The sequence below is a fragment of the Physeter macrocephalus genome, chromosome 6 (assembly GCF_002837175.3).
Source record: "Physeter macrocephalus isolate SW-GA chromosome 6, ASM283717v5, whole genome shotgun sequence".
Lineage (NCBI taxonomy): Eukaryota > Metazoa > Chordata > Mammalia > Artiodactyla > Physeteridae > Physeter > Physeter macrocephalus.
The window spans coordinates 65,349,450-65,365,936 of NC_041219.1; the positions used below are offsets into that span (position 1 = coordinate 65,349,450).

Below are 16,487 nucleotides of genomic sequence, written 5' to 3' on the forward strand. Positions count from 1 at the left end.
GACAAGTCTAGTGGTAACAACCTCCTTTAACTTTTGTTTGCCTGAGAAAGTATTTCTCTCTCCTTTATTTCTGAAGGATGCTTTGACAGGTAAAGCATTATTGGTTAGTAGTTTTATTCTTTCTGCACTTCTCATGCCCTGCTATTTTTTTGCAGAGAAATCCACTGATAGCTTTATGGGGGCTCCCTTGGATGTAATGAATGTTTATTGTTATTACTGCTTTCACAATCTCTCTTCTGCTTCAGGGACTTACATAATATATATATTAATTCTCTTAATGATATCCCATAAATGCTACAGGTTTTCTTCATTCGTTTTCTTTTTTTCTTCTCTGATTGGATAATTTCAAATGACCTGTCTTCAAGTTCATGAATTTTTTTCTTCTGGTTGGTTGAGTCTTCTATCAATGTTCTCTGTTGTACTTTCATTTACTTCATGTATTCGTCAGCTCTACTTTTATTTTATGATTTCTATCTTTGTTGAACTTACTATTTTGTTCATGTGTGGTTGACCTTGAACAGCACAAGTTTGAACTCTGCAGGTCCACTTAAACATAGATTTTGTTTTTTAATACATATGTACTATAGTACAAGTTGATTCATGGTTAGTTGATTTTGTGGTTGCAGAACCATAGATATGGAGGGCTTAAACTTATATGTGGAATTTTGACTGCACAATGGGTCTGCACCCCTAACTTCCACATTGTTCAGCATCAACTGTATTGTTTTCCTGATTTTGTTGAGTAATCTATCTGTGTCCTTTTGCAAGTTGCTGAACTTCCTTAAAACAATTATTTTGAATTTTTTCATTAGGCAATTTGTAGATATCCACCTCTTTGGGGCCTGTTACTGGAAAATTATTTTGTTCCTTTGGTGGTGTCATGCTTTCTTGATTTTTCAGGTTCCTTGAAGTCTTTCTTTGCTGTCTTCACAAAGAAGAAGACACTTTCTCCAGTCTTTACTGACTAGCTTTAGTAAGGAAACACCTTTACCAATCAGAATCCTGTCTAGGGATTATGAGGCTCTCTCAGACTTTTTCTATGGATGTACCAACTCCACACCTCTTGTTCCCTTAAGGGGGAAATTCTTAACATCTTTTGCCTTCTCTCAATCTTGCATGGCTGGGTGCTGAGAACCTCCTGTTTGTTTTCCTAGGGTAGTGCCCTGAAATACTCTAATTTGTATGCCTTCTCTCAATCCTGCAGAGACAGCTGGCTGTCTTGCAAGCCATCTGCCAAGGCTCACACTTGCCATCTGTGGGGAATGTGCATGGGAAACCAGTCAAAGTGGGGATGAGGTGTTCAGAGCTTTGAGGTGTCCACGAACCAGAGGTCTGCAGACACAGCCTCCCAAGGAGCTTGTGGGCAAGTCCCCTGATGTAGTCCATGAAACAAGTATTAAAATCAGTGGCCCTTTGTTGAGTTCCAAACCCTTATATTTGAGTCTTCACCTCTCTGCCCTGCTCTCAGCCTCTCCCAAACATTTAACTGGGCCAATCCCCTGAGTATTCTGAGTGAGGTGAGAAAATAGTGAGCCTCTTGGGCTGCATCCTATACGTCTGGGAAAACTGGGCACTCACTACACTCTCACTTTTCCCTGTGGAAGAAATCATGGGCCGAGGGTGTCTGTCTTAGCACTGAATTGTGCTGCCCTGGGGGAAGGGTGACATGGGTAAATTGATACTTCCTATCCTCTTCAATGTATTCTCAGAATTTTTGTTCCAGTGATGTGCTGGAACATCTCTGCTGTACTCCCGGACCCCCACAAAGGTGCTCTTATCTATGAATAAATGTCAAAAATTGATATTCTGTGGGGTGATGATGGCTGAAAGCTCCTATTCTGCCACCTTACTGATTTCACTTGAATAATATTTTAAAATCAGTGTCTTATTAGGGAACTAATGGGCCTGAGGATGTTGTAGATGAGGAGAAAATCTGCTTCTCATTTTAGGAAATATCATACTATAGATTATCTTGGCTCAAGTTACCTCTCTTTGTGAAGATCACTTCTGCTTCTGTAAGCATTTCTTGGAATTTCCAGAGCGAATCTCGCACATGCTCAGGAAGTCTGCTTCTAGGATATTCATACTGTGCTGCCTGACAATGGCCGTCATATTCCTGCCAGGACCAGGAGGAACTGTCTTTCTCTGCTGTTGCTCTGCAGTCCCCACCAGGCATAAAAATTTGCTATTGGAAACAGATCTGACCCTTCAGGATACCAAAATTATGTTTGTACCTCAACCTAGAACCAAGACATGATCTAGAGGTTGAAGACATTTTCAAGTAACAGCAACTCCATTTTTCTCAGAGTTCCAATTCTTTCCAATAGCTAAAGGTTTCTTATCTACCTATTCAAATTCAGCAGGGCAATTCCTGTTTTTCTTAAGGATACATTCTTTCCTGGGAAGCTAGCTTGATGTTCAGCTTCCTTCGCAAATAGGCTTCTGCCAGACTGTTTGCAAAGCATGCCCATATATGTCCAAATCCCAGAAGTCATACTTAAATGCCTTTCCAGAAGCCTTCTTAAACTCTATAAATCAGTTTCTTTTAGATCAGACATACCAGTCCATGAAAGATGCCCAGAAAACATCTGACATTTAAGTAGCATTGTACTGATTTTTTTTACTAGAGAAATAGGAAGTATTATTGTATGTATATATAAGGGTTATTTAGTTGTCTTCTGAACGCCCTTCTGCCTCCCAGTGTTCCTTGGTGGTAAACTGGGACAGCCCATCAATCTCCTCCTCAGAAGACAGTCTCTCCATTGCCCCAGCCACCATGTTCCCCAGACAGCCAAGAGGAAGCACAGCTGTTGACCTTGCTCAGGGTCAACAGGAACCGGATCAGCAGCAGAGTGACACAGCTGAAGGCCAGCACCACAGCCAGCAAGTCCTTCAGTGTCTCACAGGAGGCTTTAAACCAAGATACTTGTGGCTTCTTGAACTTCAGCAGCTCCATGACCACCATGTATATGTTCCCTTCCCCAGGGAACTCATGGTGACTTTAGGGTAGAATGAAATTTTAAAACATATTTTGGTTACAGATACTCTGCCTTTAATATTTTTTGAATAATGCAGACTCAAGCAACTTCACAAAAAATTCTACAGTAGTCCTCCCTTATCAGTGGCTTCCCTTTTCACAATTTCAGTTATCCACATCAACTGTGGTTCAAATATTAAATGGAAAGTTCCAGAAATAAGCAACTCATAAGTTTTAAATTGCATGCTATTCTGAGCAGCATGATGAAACCTTGTGCCATCCTGCTCCATCTCCCTGGAGGTGAATCATCCCTTTGTCCAGCATATCCTGCCAGTTAGTCACTTAGTAGCCATCTGGGTTATCAGATTGGCGGTTTCAGTATTGTAGTACTTGTGTTCAAGTAACCCTTATTTTACTTAATAATGACTCCAAAGCACAACAGTAGTGATGCTGGCAATTCAGATATGCAAAAAGCTGTAAAGTGCTTACTTGAAGTGAAAAAGTGAAAGTTTTTAACTTAATAAGAAAAAAATATTTATATGCTAAGGTTGCTAAAATCTACCATAAGAACGAATTTCAATTCATGAAATTGTGAAGAAGGAAAAAGAAATTCATGCTAGTTTTGCTGACATACCTCAAATTGCAAAAATTATGGTCATAGTGCATGATAAATGGTTAGTTAAGATGGAAAAAGCATTAAATTTGTACAATAAGACGTTTCGAGAGAGAGAGGGAGAAAGTGACCACATTCACATAACTTTTATTAAAGTGTATTGTTATAATTGTTCTATTTTTATTACTATTGTTGTTAATCTTTTACTATTGTAGCTATTGTTGTTAATCTCTGTGTCTAATTTATAAATTAAACTTTATCATAGGTATGTATCTATAAGAAAAACAGCATAATGGATTTGGTACTATCCATAGTTTCCGGTATCTACTGGGCATCTTGGAACATATCCCCTGAGGATAAGAAGGGACCACTGTAATTCAATTAAATTCAGGTAATCCTTGGTATTTTACCTTTCTTCTTTTTATCTTCTATTGAGCAACTCTTTCTCTTCTCTTTTCCTTGTCTCCTTTCTATATTCATTGTTGCTCTCAAGCATGACTCTTTTTATGGGAAAATATGTTAGAATACTAGTTGAGAATGTTTTTTCTTAGAATTATGTAAGTCAGAATAACGCCTGAAGTTTCATTTTTAGTTAAATTGTAGTGCTTGGTTTTTAAAAAAAATTAAAAAGAGCAAACACACTCCTCTCTCTCTCTTTATATATATATACATATATATATATATATAAAATAGAGTACATGTATTTAATGTATTTTCATCAAATGAATTTCATGTGTGTGTGCTTAACATCCTCCTAATTCTCTTAGGTTAAATGTGAGCCCAAATGTTTTCACATTTGATACCACTGGTGAAATAATGGGATACAGCAAAGTGAAATAGTGGATTTAATATTTATTAGTGTGTAATGCTATGAGCTAAGTGGTAAACATTTGGGGCTGTTCTCTTACTTTCCCCAAGGGATTAATTTGGAGAGGAATGGTGGGAGGAGCCTGTTATCACTGGTTCACAGATACCTAAGCATGATGACTTTCATTTTAAGGTAAATATGGGGAAAAATGGCATAGATTACCACAGGAATATGGACAATTTGTAGATGATCATTTCATTTTACAAGAAAATTAAAATAATGGGTTGAGAAATCATGCATATTGTATGTTTACAACACATTCATAGTAATTAAATGTTGCTTATTAAAACATTAATGATCGAATAAGATTAAAACAAAATATCTAGCTTTAACATATTAAGTTATTTAATCCTTATATTATTAGAGAAGTATTATGATAAGAAGAATATTATGATATTACAGAAATAGAAAGTAAATAAATAAAATTAGAAGAGCAATGTTTCATGAGTGTCATGGACACAAAACCATACCAAATATTTATATTGTGAGATTCCTGTCCACAAAGGCTAAGGCAAATCTGGCCAAAGCCAAGTTTTGTACCAAGAGCTGAATTATGCTGCTTTGTTTCTGAGAGTACTTCAAAGTGGGCAAGTCTGAATGGCAGTTGGCAAATCCAGGCTGAGGAGTGCCAAGGGCAGTGCCCAAGAACTAAAGTTCTACATCAGGGCAAAGAGGCTTGTATTTTGATACAACATGAGTTGAGTCAACATGAAGGAGCAGTCACTGAAGAGCGTAGGGTCATGAACAACTTTGAGATTCTAGAAACTTATTTTCAGTGTTATCGATTCCTGACCTGTTGTCAGAGAAACTATAATCAAGGATAAACATGAGGTTGGAAAGCTATGGATGATTAGATATCACTCTCAGGTAAAACATTTTTTAGTGAGAATTCATTCAACAGAGCAATTATTAAGTATCAAGTATGTACCAAAAACTACAGAATGAATTGCGGATACAACAGTGACTAACATATGGTCCTTGCTCACACCTGGAAATGAGAAATTGTAATGCACTTGTTGAACGCTACAGTGAGGATTAGTAGAAGGTGCTGTGGGAGCACAAGGATTATCACTGCACATGGTCTCAGTTGGTCAGGGAAGACTTTCCAGATGAATAATGTCAAGACAGACCTTAAAATTGCATAAAAATTATCTAGAAAATGGGAGAAGTCAGAGTGGAGCCTGTACAAAGGCTTACAGCTTAGTGTGCAAGGAATATGAATCACTGGGGGCTAAAGCAAGTGTGGAAAGATAGACTCTGGGATCTCAGCTCTACTTTTCGTATTTTTGGGTGGGGGAGTTGGCCGAGGAATACTGTTGAATTTATAAGACACAGAAAATTTCTTCCATTAACTTATTTTTTCATGGGTAAAGAGCAATATTTTTCATTAGTTGCTTGTATAATTAGAAGAAGAAACACACACATCACCTGCTTATAAACATGTTTTAAGTACACACAGGAAAAGCTTTTCTAGTAAAGGATGGAGCTTACCTCGGAGAAGTACTTTTTGTTTGTTCTGTGAACTACATTATACTTGGCTCATCCTGGATCCTTTAGACCAATGGACATTATGAACTTTTAGGAACTTTGTCATGGAATTTGTATCCTAAGAATGATCATTACAGGACTCTGCTACCTTTAGTAGAAAGTGAAAATTTGGATTTAGTAAAAATATAACACATAGTATCAACTTATCTACAAATATTTTAAAAATTTTCATCAGAAAGTGATTGCAAACCTAGGATTGATCATAAAGGATGTTGACTCAAGATTGACAGATATATAAAAGCAAACCCAAACTTAAAAATCTACCAAATTTTTTTCTCCTTGACCAGATTTCAAGTGGAATGTGTTAACAAATCATGTTTAAAAAAATAATAAACAAAACTTCTATTTAAAATAATTTGTGTTTAGTGTGAAAAATGACAATACGGTAGAATGTAGAATGTAAAATAAATCTAGATTAGTGAATAAAGGACAAAACAATGTAAAGAATCACATGAAAGAGAGAATGGAAGAAAGTAACTCAGCTTCATTTTTTATTTTTCTAAATATTTGTAATCTTACATCTCTCAGAAATTAAAAAAAAATTTTTTTCATGTAGGAAATCTATAGATTTTAATGATAATCTGTGCTGTCTTTATTGTAACAAGACAATGTGCATATTTTGTAGAAGTGGTAGGATTTGATGTCATCTTTCATGTGACTGGGGGAAAGAGATCTGCACAGAAAACAATAGTTGTCACAAGTAACACAGATTATGACTTAATAGAGATGTTTCCTCAATTCTTGCCCTATGACAAAAGATCTCTGGGATTAAAAATTATATCACAATAAATGGTAATATTTGCCTATCTTTCCAAATGCAGCTTTGCTTTCAAGAGCAGTTTAATTCAGTCTGGTGAAGAGCTTGCACCCAGTATTGACAAGAAGGTGAAGAGTCCTCCAGTATTCGGGCCACAGGAATAAGTTTTCATTAATCACCTACATTAACATGAAACTTAAAGATAACTCTGGTATGGAAATTTTAAAATTTCCCTTTAATCATTTATTTATTTATTCTGGAAATTGGAGATAAAGTTGATTTAAGGCAAAAGGTGATGGAACAAATTAGAATTCTAAAGTTAGCAAATTACATGTATAAATGTATGTATATGTGTATATATATTATATTTGTACTCTTTTAACCATAAATTTTATTTTCATTTTTAATATAAATATGTCTGTTTATAAAGTCATGGAACTTATTTTTTTTAAACAAACCACAGTAGAACTTACATAATCAGAAAAATGTTAAAATTCAAAGTATTCTTTCTGGGAATTCATACATTCATCCTAAATATGCTGCTATTTTTCAAACCACATTTAGAATCACTCTTTTGAGATATTTTAAAAAATTGCTATTTTACAAGCCACACAGGAAAATTCATCTCTGTGTATCATAATTAAGTGATACATTTTAGAAACCAAACACCCTATTATACAGCTTTATCTCTCTATCTATCTTCATGTTTAATTTTGGCTATGAAATATTTTTCATTGCTGCTAAGCAAGAAAAATCAAAAACACAGTCAAAAGATTAAGATTTAGCTCTAGGGAGGATATCTTTTTTTTTTTTTTTTTTAACTTGCCATTCATGCAAGATCTTAGTTCCCTAACCAGGGATCAAACCCGTGCCCCCTGGCAGTGGAAGCGTGGAGTCCTAACCACTGGACCTCCAGGAAATTCCCTCTAGGGAGGATATTCTTGGTAAGTGCATAAATGCATGATATATTAAGTGAATTAAAAAAATATACATATTCTCAGTTTAGAAGATAATTTCAAGGGTTTCAAACTGACAAATCTCAGCAACAGTAGAAATCTGCAACTTCTGGACTTAGCCACCTAAGATGGAACTGGAATCATTTGAAAGAGTAAGTGCTTTTATGTTTATTCAAAAAACATCACATGGCTTTATAGCCACACTGTGTATAGAAAACAGTCTATGAACACAAAAATGAATATATGAGCATGTCCTTTTACCAAAAGGAAGCAGTTATAATCAGTAGCAAGTAATTATTTTAGTGAAAAGTACATTTGCTTTTCAATTTTATTCCATACTAGAATTTGATCTGAAAGTGATCTTGGAGATCATTTAGCTCAACATACTCATTAGTTCATAGGCAAGGAAAATGTGGCACAGAGAAACCAGAAGCTAGATGACCTGTCAAAGGTTACACAGTCATAAGTTTTAGTCCAGAATGCTTGACCATTGATACAAGATTCTTCCCATCACATCCTGATGCATCCCAATTAAGATTCATTTTATATGAGACTTACATAATACAAGGTGAGTTTTAAATGTTAAATTATAGAATACATTAATTTGTCTTTTGTCGTGGAATTTAAAAAGATAAAGCTGCGTTGTTACTTTGTTTCACATGCCAAGAACTCCATACTTTTTTTTTTTTTTTTTTTTTGTACGGGGGCCTCTCACTGCTGCGGCCTCTCCCGTTGCGGAGCACAGGCTCCGGGCTCCGGACGCGCAGGCTCAGCGGCCATGGCTCACGGGCCCGGCCGCTCCGCGGCACTTGGGATCCTCCCGGACCGGGCCACGAACCCGTGTCCCCTGCATCGGCAGGCGGACTCTCAACCACTGCGCCACCAGGGAAGCCCAAACTCCATACTTTTTAAAAGTCACATGGGGGTGATTCAGAAAACTGGATCACTTAAGGAAAAGTCCAGTTTTTTTTGTTGTCAGTTGCGCTGCTTGTTTTATTATTGCACTTGTACTGAAGAGTGAAATCAGCGTGTTCATTGACGATTTTATCACTGTTTTTTACCCCGGCACTAAAGTTTGCTGAAGACTTCTATTTTTTTCATAGCCAGTATTTTACTCTCTTTCCTTGGGAGATTTTTCTAAAATATTTCAGAAAAACTTTTTTGTCTTATTTGCATTTTCTGGCTATCTTTTACAACGACGTATTTAAAACATTCAAAATCATGAGTAGATATAAATTCTTATTATCATTGTACAAAACATATTAGACTTTAATATAAAGTAGCCTTTATTACCATATCCTTTTGGTAGTAAAGTATGCAATAGTCCCTCAGTATCTAAGGAAGATTGGCTTCAGGACCTGTCGGATGCAGGGGACTGATTGTATTTACTATTGACATTCAATTGCTATTCTTTTGAGTTTTGATTAGTTAACTAAGAGATTGAATGTTCCACAATTTTCCTTTTAAATCACAGTCCTCTAATTTAAATTTCCAAAGCTCAAGCTTTTGCAAGGTACCTCAAAATACGTTTTCATGCTGGATGTATTACGTTTTTACAAAAAGTGACCTTGAGGTACCCAGCGGTAAGGGATCCTGGGAATAGAGCAGAGTTGCTTCATTGCAACTCAACCAGTCTTTAAAAATATACCTTCACACCCAGCAAAGGAAGACTAAAGGATATAATCTGAAAAAGTATTTTCATTTAGAAGTAATACAGGTTTTAGAAAACCATGCTTTAATATTCTTAAAAAAGATGCAAAAAGATATGGTCTCTCCCAAAAAAGGCTGAGACAGGGGCAGAGAAGCTAGTACAGTAGACTGAAGAGTTCAGATTGTAGGACAACACAAACAGAAACAGAATAAAGTCTATATTGAAGGCAGAAAGAAAGGACTAGACCATTCAGAAATGATTAAGAATTGGCAAGATGAGAATGGTGGGATATTTGTGTGAGGAGATTAGCAGCCTGTGCAAAGACCTTTAAAAAAAAAAGGGTGAGGATGTGGCCTAATCAAGCACTAAACTTAATGTTATGCAAAGGATGTCGAATTCTAGGAAGGGTGGCCAGAGATGAGAAGTAAACAGAATCAGTTCTTGAAGGCTCTAATATGCATTTTTAAGGAATTTATACATTATCCTGAGGGCAAAGTGGAGCAATTGAAGAGATTTCTTTATTATAGGATTGACACAACAGAGACTTGTATATTAGAAAGATTACTCTAGCTGCAATGTGGAAAACAGACTGTGCCTGGAGGCATGGGCGTCAGCTTGTTTTAATCCACAGGAGAGAGGATGGTGGCTTGGACAAGGTTAATGCTGATGGGGTTGGAGTGAAGTGATTGGATTCAAGAGATATTAAAGAGAAATATTAAAGTGATAAACTAAAAAAAATTTTGATGATTGAATGTGGCAGAAGGGGGAAGAGAATAAAGCAAGGACAAGACATAGGTTTTTACATTAGGTAGCAGGGTTCATGGCAGTGCCATTTAATAAGAGGGGAAATGTAGAATAGAAGGAGGCATGATCTTTTGAAAAACATGGTGACATCAGTCCTTTCATGTTGTGTCTGAAGTATATTTATGACAAGTATATGTATGAGTGCCAAGTGGCAGTATCTAATAGCAGTTGGATATATGGACCTGGAGCTCAGAAGAAATTCCTGGGATAGAGATATAGGTCTTGAAAGGAGGATACATATATAGTGTGGTTTACACATACAATGGAATATGCTTTTCATTGATAAAAAGAAATCAAGCACTGATATATGCTACAATGTAGATAAACCTCCAAAATATTATGCTAAGTGTTGGGCTTACAAAGAGTAAAGGTAAAATTTAGTGCAGTGTTCGAGAAACCTTAGGAAGAGTGTGTTTCAAGAAGAGAGATGAATGGATAAACAAACTGTGGTATATACGTACAGTGGAATATTATTCAATCATAATAAAGAATGAAGCTATGAGGTGTATGAACCTCCAAAACATGCCAAGTGAAAGAAGCCAGAGACAGAAGGCCACACATTACATGATTACATTTGATGTATGAAATATCCAGAATAGATAAATCCTTAGGAACAAAATGCAACCTAGATGTTCCTAGGGCTTGGGAGGGAAGTGGAAATGGGGAGAAACTATTTAATGGGTAGGGGATTTTGGTTTGAAGTGATGGAAATGTTCACAGCTACATAGATGTGGTGGATGCACAATACTGTGAATGAACCAAATGCCACCAAATTGTTCACTTTAAAATGGTTAGTTTTATGTTATGTGAATTTCATCTCAATAAATTATTTCCTTTTAAAAAAAGAAGGAAGGTAAAATGACAAAAACAAAAGCCACTGTGAAATCAAGGAAGAAAAGGATGGAAACATTTCCATTTGTTTTAAGGAGAGCTCTTGGTAGTGTAGTGGGAAGATGCCAGATTGCAGTGGGTTGAAGAATGAGTAGGATGTTAAGAAGTGGAGATACTAAGTGCTGAATCTGTGAAAAGATTGGGCTGTGAAGGGGAAAAGAAAGATGCACTTCTAATGTGAGATGGATGTGCTATCCCAGGAAAACTTTGTTTTTTTTTAAGATGGGGTGACCTTAACATGTTTAACCGTTCTCAAGAATGATGTCGGAGAAAGTGAGAGGCTGGCGTTGCAGAGCTCTTTCTGGCCACAGGGGAGACTGTGAATGGAGGCTTCTTGGTAAGTGTAGTGATGGTAGATTGTGAGATGTCCCATGCAAGTCCCTGTATGTTTAATACAGGACATGAGAGGAGAAGAAACTGCTGAAACTGAGGGAAGAGAGGATTAGGTAAAGATTTAAGGAAGTGGAGAAGGTTTCAGAGAATCTTTGTGGTGATTAGGAATAAAAGTTGACTTGAGAAACAAGGGTTTTAGCCCCCTGGGGTTTCTAGTGGCAAGATCTACCAGATGGCATGCTTTCTCCTGAAGCTACTATCTTTTGGGATATAGGTGAAAAGAATGTGGCTAATCTAATTGATCCCTTTAAGATAAATTAAAATCAATTCCACCTTTGTGTGGGACAGCAGACAATGTGAGTAGCTAGAGGACAACCATTCCTCTTTTTTATGACACAACTTTGCTTAACTTTTTCTAATGAGGGATTGACTGGCATTTGCACATTGCTTTACAGTTTGTACTTTTGTATACCTCCTCTTATTTGATTGCCAATATAACAAAATGGTTTATTATTAAAATTTCATTTGTTAGGTGAGAAAACATAGACTGAGAGGTTGAAATGTGTTAAAGATTCCACATAGGCTTTCGGACTGTCAGGGCTGAGTTTTGGACCATGTCCATGAAGCATTCAGACTATATTTTGTTTAATAACTGAAGGTGGAATTTACCAAAGTATAAGCTGGAGAGATAAAGACAACTCCTTACTTCTGCAGAAGGCTGCCTAGATTGCACACAAATGAGAGAATGGAGCTTTCTATGAAATCTGACAAATAACAAGGTTGGATGCAATACATAAAATATATATTATATCTTAAAAAAATCAATCCTTGGTTCACAGCTCAAAATAGCATTTTTTTTTTTCCTGGTGCAGCAGAGAATGCTCTGGTATTATATCAAGCAACATTTAGTGAGCAAAAGTAACTGAATGCAATATATTTACCGACAGTAGTGCCAGGGCTTTTTAAGGCACAGTATTGATTTACTTCTTTCAAAACCAAAGTGATAGCAAAAGGGGAAAAATGATTCAGGGAAGATACCTGAGGATTTAAAAGTGGCAAACACAAATCCATTAGTTTTAAAATGGGTCAAAAGACAAACCAGAAAACTCTGAACTAGTGAATCAGTGAATTCAACATCTATTATAGGGAAAAGACAGGATATTGTGTAAGAGAGAATGTAGGGAGAAAGAAGTCAGAAAGAGTTGGAATAAGAATAGCTTTATGCATTTACAGTCAAGTAAGTACAGATGTTTTCCTCTTACCTGAAGCAATAAATTATGTTTTTTGGTGTTTTATAGTCAGCAGACATGTATAATTTATTTATTAGTGATTTTTTTAGAATAGTTATAAAACTATTCTGACAGTTTATTTATCATGAGAGAGTTCATGTAAATAAAGCAGGATCTTCTTTAGTCATCTCTGGCCCTGTAGCTCAGTGTGGCTCAGATAAGGCACCCACTGAGATCTAGAAGGGACAGGCTATATTTGCCTTGCTCCTATTGTTTAGAAAACCCTGCCTTCAGGTTTGAATTAATAGGATAGCAAGCCCTGAGCAGCTGGCAGCTTAGTGTAGCTACTGTCAGGTTTGTTTTGCTCAACTCACAGCTTACTTGGCCAAATTCTTAGTCACTACAGCATCAGGGAAAATGGGTACAAGGAGAGAGGGGATACCAGAATAGCTGAGTCAGTCCTGGAGGTGAAGGAGTGACAAATATTGAGGTCAGATCTATGCTACATCCAATTCAACCTCCATTTGGGGACTTAAACTGGGTTACCATGCTTGTTGCTGTGTTGCCATAGCAATGCCACCACTCTAAGTCATGAATGACGAAGATGATCTTGCAAAAATGGTAAGCTTTTTTGTATTAGGAGAAGTAAAAAGAAATTTTCACTTTGTTTACTAAACTATACCTTTTTGTTTATAAAATTGTGTCCAAAATTCTAGAGTTGGTATAGTTCTATTCAATCATATTCCCCCCCTCTGTCACATTTAAATGTTACTGATTTTTTTTCCCCTGTTGGTTCTTTGACATACTCGGTAATTAGAGTTTCACTACCTTATAGCTCTCAAAAGCAGTGATTTTCAATGTGCCAAGACCACCTGCTTGTTAAAACGCACCTACCCTAACCTCATCCTAGATTTTCTAAATCAGAATCTCTAAAAATGGAGTGCTGAAATCTGCACATTTAACAAGATCCTTGGGAGACTTTTTAAAACACTAAGTGTAAAATCCATAAAGAGAAGTGCATGTTTCAAAACTATACAGTGTGCTGAATTTCACAATATGAATAAACTCAGGTAACCAGGCACCTGATCAAGAGACAGAATAAGACCAGCACTTCTTGGTGCCTTGATGCCGACCAGAATATAGCCAGAAACCTCTTGAGTAACCATTCCTGTCACTGCCCCTACCAAGGATAAACACTACCCTGATTTCTAAAAGCATGGCTAAGCATCATCTGTTTTTGTAACTTAAACGAATTGAATCAAACAGAATGTAATCTTTTGTGACTGGCTTCTTTTACTTAACATTATATTTGTAAAAATTGATCTACATTTTTGCCTGTAGTTGTAGCACATTCTTTTTCATTGTTGAATAGAATTATTTTGTGAATATACCATAATTTATGTATTCATTCAACTGCTGATAAGACAGTTGGCTAGTTTCCAGTTTAAGACTACTTTGAATAGTGTTGCTATGAACATTCTAGTGCTTTGATTTTTGCAGTATATATGTGTGCACTTCTGTTGAGAATGTCAAAACAAAAATTGCCCTGGATGACATTAAACAGGTAAGAAAGACTTTGTTCAAGGACATTGCAGTAGCGTAGAGATTCAATGCAGTCTAAATTTAACTCCACTGAAAAAACATTTGGAAGAATTATTAAAATATGGGGTAGAGGGATTATAGGTCATCTGTATTTGCTAATTGACCATCTCCAATTACCTCTCTTCATGATAGAAGGTAGTTTTATAACTTGGAGCTGGGCACCGATTGAAGTTAGACTTCTACCCTCCTGTAGAGACTGGGTGGTAGGGGTGCTTTCTTCCTTTTTGGTTACGTTTCAAAGGGATGGCTCCCAGGCCCTTGAAAAAAATAGTCTTGGGTTGTAAAACTGGCAAAAGACTTTTTTAAAAGTTTCATTTCAAAGAGGCAGAGAAAGAATTTATAATAACAAGTTTTCTAAAGTAAATGCTCTAGAAATAGGAGGTCAGGGACCAAAAGTAAGGAAGAAAGCTGTGTAAATTTTAGTCAAGATGAGGGGAATATTAAGGCCATCTTGGTCAATAATATATGTGAGAGTGAAATTGGTGGGTCATAGATTATGCAAATATTCACCTTTAATTGGTACTGCCATACTGTTTTCCAAAGATGTTGTACTAACAGTATAGGCAAGTTCTGGTTACTCCACATCACTAAAATTTGGCATTTTCCCTCTTTTTCATTATAGTGATTCTCATGGGTATAAGTGGTATTTCACTGTATCCATATATTCCTATAATACTAATTAATTTTTAGGAGCTATGGGCTTTGAAATTATGTCTGAGGCCTCTTCATTATCTTCAGAGACTTCATTATTTTCTCCTTAGGTAAGTTAACACGGTGAATTATATTAATAGAGTATCTAACACTGAACCATCCTTGCATTCCTAAATTTTTCATATTAAAATTTTTTATTTAGCTGTTGAATTATGTTTGATGATATCTTATTGAGGATTATTTCATCAATATTCATGAGTGAGAAATGTCTGTAAGTTTCTTTTTAATTCCATCTTTCTCAGATTTAGGGATTGATGCTAAAAAATTATACAGAAATATTCACAAATTTGCATGACATCCATGAAGAGGAGATAGGCTAATCTTCTCTGTATTGGTCTAATTTTAGTATGTATACCCCTGAAGTGAACACATGTCCATTAAGTCCTTAATTTCAGGTAGTAGGTTGTTCACTTTGCTCTTTTATGGCTTTGTCTATTTTTTTTCTATCCCGTTTTTTTTTTTTTTTTTACTATGGTTTATTTTCCTTCTTTTATATCTTCATCCCTTCATTGTCTATTTACTTCTATATAACCAGTGGCTTCAAGACTTTCCAACTTATAGTGGACATCTGATAAATATTTATCAAATTAATGGAGAGCTGAAGGAATAAATTTCTTCTATCATATTCAGCATATTGACTTTACAGGGGTTTATTTCTTTTGAGGTTTGTAAATTTTTTTCTTGTGAGCTTGGCAGAGGTTCTGTGGAATTTCAATATAAACTGTGATGGAAAATGTTTGCTCTCTCAGGGATCTAGAATTTTCAATATCCTCAAACATTGTTATGTTTATTTCCTAGATCGTGTCTCTATTATCATGTGTATAGCATATATTTAGACTACATACTTGAGCATGCTATAAGCCTAAATACTCTATTTCTTAATGGCAGTCATTCTGTTCTTTTATTCCAGATATGTAACATATTTTTAACACTTCTCTAGGACAGTATATATATATATATATATAAAATTATAATGTATATTTATACATAATATATATAAAATAAATTATAGATATAATTTAATGGCTAGGGCAGTATTTCAAGGATCTGAGTTTCATCCAGGTGACTTTCTTTAAGCTTTCCACTTTCTAGGCATCTAGAAATTCACATCTGTCCATACAACAGTATTAGATTTTAGCCTTGAGGAACTAATGAAATACCCATGAACTACAATTAAAACACTTTGAAGTTGTTGGTCTAATTTTGTGTTTTCTCTTTTTTGCTGGTCCCTGAAGAGTCACTTTATTTATATGCTTGACTTTATATTTAGCAACTTTCTGAATTACAATTTTTTTCAGCTTTTCTCCATGTAAGGAAATAACAAATGCCTTTATCAGTTTGGTCTTCCTTATTTCTGGTAATTTATTTCCTAGTGATTCTCATGTTCACTTGAAATTTACAACCATTGATGGGGGTAACTTAATGGTTTAATAAAGTTGATCTTATTCTATTTATAACAGTGACATGGCATATGGCATTTCTTTGAATTTCTATATGTTCCTTAATGCAAAGAATTTTTAGCATTTTGGTATCCTGCATCAACAGAG

At 35.8% G+C, this 16,487-nt stretch overlaps 1 non-coding gene across 1 annotated transcript; it reads right to left on the bottom strand.

The window, feature by feature from the left end:
* Positions 1 to 15,203: 15,203 nt before the first annotated feature.
* Positions 15,204 to 15,308, bottom strand: LOC112066377 (U6 spliceosomal RNA). The gene has a single exon (XR_002892596.1). It is a non-coding gene; the product is annotated as a U6 spliceosomal RNA (small nuclear RNA).
* Between the last annotated feature and the right edge of the window lie 1,179 nt (positions 15,309 to 16,487).